At 40.1% G+C, this 5,000-nt stretch overlaps 1 protein-coding gene across 2 annotated transcripts in view; it reads right to left on the minus strand.

Annotated features, from left to right (window-relative positions):
* The window catches only part of LOC138033124 (uncharacterized), a 10,642-nt gene extending 10,309 nt beyond the window's left edge, over window positions 1-333 (minus strand). For both annotated transcript variants that reach the window (XM_068881776.1, XM_068881164.1), the window contains exon 1: window positions 247-333. The gene's annotated coding sequence lies outside the window, so the exon portion shown is untranslated. The remainder of the gene's footprint in view (window positions 1-246) is intronic.
* Between the last annotated feature and the right edge of the window lie 4,667 nt (window positions 334-5,000).

The following is a 5,000-nucleotide window of genomic DNA, read 5'->3' on the forward strand; positions in this document are numbered from 1 at the left end:
AACATCACAAAATTCCGTATCATATAGTTTGGTGGAAACGACGGGGCGCGAGGCACTCTGTGTCCTGTCTTTTCCACCAAGCCATAACATATCATCATCTGCATTCACGAAGTTACACGCACGATTCACCCTAAAAATTTCATTGCGTCGTACGCATTTGCTATACCACATCAAAATTTTTTAAGGACATCAAACCGAAGAGGGGGGTTCTTTAAGTAATTCTGGGATGTAAAAAAACAGCCTTACCTTCCTGTATAGTGGTAGTTAAAACCACCTTGTAAATATCACGCGAAGTTCGTCAGACATCGACCAGCATGAAGTAGGAGTGGAAATCACGTTCGTGTCATATGCTAGTTATACTGTCTATATGGAAGTCACGTGGTACCCTGAATTCTACTCTGTCTAAGGGCCTATTTACATGGAGGGATGATGCCCTGGCTGACCGAGTTACCCAGCAAGGAGGGTTAATTAAAACATTGCCTGCCTTTACATGAAACTCACCAAAGCGGGATGGCTAGTGGGCTATCTTTTGAGTACAATAAGGTGCAATATTTTGAAAATATCCCTTCCCCTCCCCTTCCCCCCCCCCCCCCATATATTGACACAGTATTGAACCTCAGATCTGAAAGTATTTCATGAAGTGGACGGATGATTTTTCTTTGAGAATTGCAATCTTTAAAGGTAAGGAGAATTTTCTACGTTATTTCTAGATCTTACTTGGTTCTTGTGTGTTCCACTATAATCATTATTGCATAGACCGAATACTGCAATCACCCTGTTTCTTGCGAGCCATCAGTTGTCCCAAAACATTGTGAATCAAACAAGTGTGTTCCATTGGCCATTGTGCCAAACATTTTGTGAATCGAACCAGTGTGTTCAAGCGGCCATTGTGCTAAGCATTTATCAACCGAATTAGTGTGTTCATTTGGCATTGAGTAAATACTCGCCATTAGGAAGCACTGTTTGGGAATTCCAACGCCATTCCTCCCTATGTAGAAATCAAAAACGTGAAAAAAAAAAAACATTACGAAAAAGCCTTAAACAACCAATACAGAAAGAAATCAAGTATAACCAAAAGGACCGAGGACGCGTGATAACCTTTCCGATTTGAGTTCTATCTCGGGTTCTTTCACATGAAGAGCGCACACCTAGCTTGGCCGTGCGCCACGGAGACAAGCAATTACAAATACTGTTGTTTGCGGTGTGTTTGAGGTATCTTTGATCCAAAGGAGAAAACATTTGCTTTTCTAGCTCATTCTTGGAGTGTATGAGGCATGCATTTGATGGAAGGGTTAGATGGAAGTTGCAGGCCGCAAACGGTAGTGATTTTACAATCATTTAAATTTAGGACAAGACGCCTGGGGGCGTATACACGGATGTACTATTCGGGATGTACTGATTGTGTCAAAGGAAATGATGTAACAGTTTCATGTTAAAGGCTAATGCTTGTAATTGACATTATCATCAGACAAGCGATATGACAAGAAAAAGTTTTGAGCGGACGATGACAATAATAATTGTTGTTTATGGCAGCAAGATAGTAAAATGCGCGAACTCACTCAGGATAAGTGGGCCCCCTCTAAAGAGTTTGTTTAACTCTAGCTATCTTGGCAGTCAAATCTTTTGTTAGCCCCCTCGTAGTTGTAATTCACTGTAACTGGGCAATTTGTTTTGACAGTTTGCGCATCCCACGGATACGCCCTTACGGGCGTCTTGTTTATGAAATAAGTGCAATTTCTCGAACGAAGTCGTTGGTTCCCTGATTGTTCAAAGCACATTGCTTTGACGATTAGCAATTATAACGTTGTCAGATTTCAATACCGGGTCACACCGCTGATCACAAATGTGGTAAGTGGCTCAGAAAGTGATCGGCCTTGCTTTCTAAGGGGAAGGAGGTTAGTGAGGTAGTTCACTACCCACCGGTGGAGGAAAAAGAGTTGCTGCGAATTAATAGTATCTTTGAGGCTTTGATACTCCTGGTTCTTTATGGAAAGCCGAAATGCTTAGCTGTGATGTTGCCAAGTCAAATGAAGTCGTATAATTTCGATAAAAAACGCATGAAACCAGCGATTAACTATTCAAACTGACTCCATCATCAAGGTAAAGCATGATAAAGATCTCAGACTAGCACTTAAGGTAATTCCCTTGAAATTGTTCTACTATCAAACTTTTTTGGAAACGTGGCATAATTAACATTCATGATATGAACATTAAAAAAATGCAATAAAAAAATGGGGTCACCGTGCTTGTTTACGCGTCAGCAGCTCTCAAAATGGGGTATTTTTACTGTTTTCGCGTTAAAAATTCGAATCACCTTCATACAGAATTAAGTCTTGGTTACTTCAAAGACACAAAATTCTATTTTGAAAATAAAGCTTCTTTTATTTACATAAGCAGTAATGCTTCATTTACGCCGACTTTGATTCCCTAGTTGTGGGAATAGTGAACTTTTTGGGACAGTTCCGTGGTTAGCTTGAAGTCCTCGCCTTGCGTAAATTACACCCAGTACGGAACTGTTTTCCAAAAATATTCATGTTCTACTATCAAACATTTTTTCCTCTTCAAATATGTTCTTTATTAGACTGTTCTTAGCAAATACCTGAAAAAAAAATCGGGGGTCACCGTGCTCGTTTGAGAGAAAAGGAGCATTTATTTCGCTATCGGGTTTAGTTTGAGCGAAATCTCTTACGTTTTCTATGCGCACGTGCTCATGTGCGCGCGCTAATTACGCGAAAATCGTGCGCAGTAGGGATGCGCAATGCAATACTAAGGAATTACCTCAACGTCCAATCGTCAGTGAAAAACAGCGTTCTTTCAAATTGCTATTCCACTCTTATTGTTCAAATATGTATGTTTCTTGTCATTTTTTTTGTTCGCTTTGGCCCTGACCATGCACAAACCACACTTTTTTTCTAAAAGACAGCCCATCAATAGTTTCGATTAATTTATTCAAAACTTAATTGTGAACCGAAGACAAAAGATTGTGCATGGTCACAGTCAAGTTAGCATGAAGTGTGGCAGTACTGTTTTTCGCAGTTTCATAACCAACTATGTTGAAATTTAGGGTGTGTTTCTTTGGGAAAACCAAATCCGGATTCTTGTATCCAAAATAGGATCTTGCGTTTCTTTACTAAAATCCGAAAATGGATTATTGATCCGAATTATTCTCTCTCCGAGTGGATTCATTAGATCATATCTGAATCCGGATTTTCAGGATTTATGATCCGCACGTTTCTTTGGGAGACGGATCCGAAAAACTACGTTTGGCCAGCGGTAGTCCTGTGAAAGTAAACATTCGCGCCATTTGCGCGACTCAAGGCGGGCAATCAGGGTGAGTTTTCAATGCCATTTTTCCGTTCAGTGTACCCGAAATTTACAGAAAGTTGTAAATTTTTCACAGAACGTCAATTTGATACAAATTAGAGTAATCCTAACAGGCTGAAAGTGGGCCGTCACGCCAGAAAAACCCGTTTTCTTTCGGAATGAAGTATCCTTGTGATCTGAGATCATAAATTTAATCTTGGATTCTCCCAAAGAAACGCACCCCAAAAATTTCTACGTTAGCTGACGTCGCATAATTATTTATCTTAGTGTGCTTTGAAAATGAAGCCAGTATATGACTCCGTAAGCTCGGTTTTTTTCACTAGTTTTTGAAGAAAATCTTACATTTGAAAAATCAAAATACTCAAGACGTTGTTGCTCAAGTGACGAAAATCATTGGTACTGAAAATGTTATTGCTTTGTGATCAAAATGGAGCATTTGTTTTCGACAGTTGAAACTCAATACTGTATGCATGTTAAATCAATACTGTGTTTGCATAAATTAACGGCTTGAAAAGCTTTAGTTCACAAATGAATTTTGTTTCTTCTGAGGGCCGGATTCTTGTTTGAAGTGTCCATGACCTTGGGTAGTCTTTCATACAAGTAATGATGTTAGAGTCTTTGTGTTGGACTACAAGAAGGCCTTTGATCTTATAGACCATTCCCTACTTATGATTAAGCTTTCTGATTACGATATTAATCCTTATATTATCAATTGGATAGGCGACTTTCTAAGTAATCGTTTTCAAAGAGTTAAATTAGCTGAAGATTGTTTCTCGGAATGGCAATCTGTACCCGCCGGGGTTCCCCAGGGGACAAAGCTCGGCCCCTGGCTTTTTATTGCTATGATCGACGATCTTGTAGTGCCCTCTGCGAATGGTACGGTTAAGTATGTCGACGACACAACGGTTTATGAAGTGGTCGACAGCAGAGAGGTCAGCCAGGCACAGAATGCCATTAATGAGATAACACAGTGGTCCGAGATCAATAAGTTTCAATTACATCCTAAGAAATACAAAGAGCTTAGAATTTCCTTTTCACGTTCTCCGGCGATTCGCGAGCTAGTATCAATTAACGAAACCGCTATTATTGATCTTGTTAAGTCTGTGAAAGTACTAGGTGTGATTATTCAGGATAATTTGAAATGGAATCAGCATGTAAATGCTTCCGTTAAAAAAGCGGCAAAGAGATACCAAAGCGCCGTGTATACCAAAGTACACGGTCGCGATGTACTTAAAAATGTAGTTTCGAGTGATGTTTTTTGCATTGCCGTTGTGTAGTCATTGCAAAGCAGCTGTTCGATAATTGACCAATTCTCTCTTTCTTCTCTTTAAAGCTTAAGCTTCGTTCACTTACTTGAGCTCAGTTCTACAATTAGATTTCTGCCTTACAAAGTTCACTGTCACTCTCTTCTAAAGCCCGGTTTACACGACAAACATTTTGGGCACGGCATCCCTACAATTTGGCACCCGTGCCTAAAATTTTAGTCACGGCTCCCTCAGTTTTTATCGTGTAAATGGAAATTTTATGGGCACGTGTGCCCAAAAATTTAGGGGTGCCGGGACCTTGTGAATAGGTGGTCCGGTGCCTGTTTTTCAGGATTGCCGTGCCTATATTTTCTGGTCGAAGCTGCCAACATCTTGATGACCAAACCCAGAGTCCCTGGGAATGAGATTGTT

The sequence above is a fragment of the Montipora capricornis genome, chromosome 1 (assembly GCF_036669925.1).
Source record: "Montipora capricornis isolate CH-2021 chromosome 1, ASM3666992v2, whole genome shotgun sequence".
In the NCBI taxonomy this organism is placed as follows: Eukaryota; Metazoa; Cnidaria; class Anthozoa; order Scleractinia; family Acroporidae; genus Montipora; species Montipora capricornis.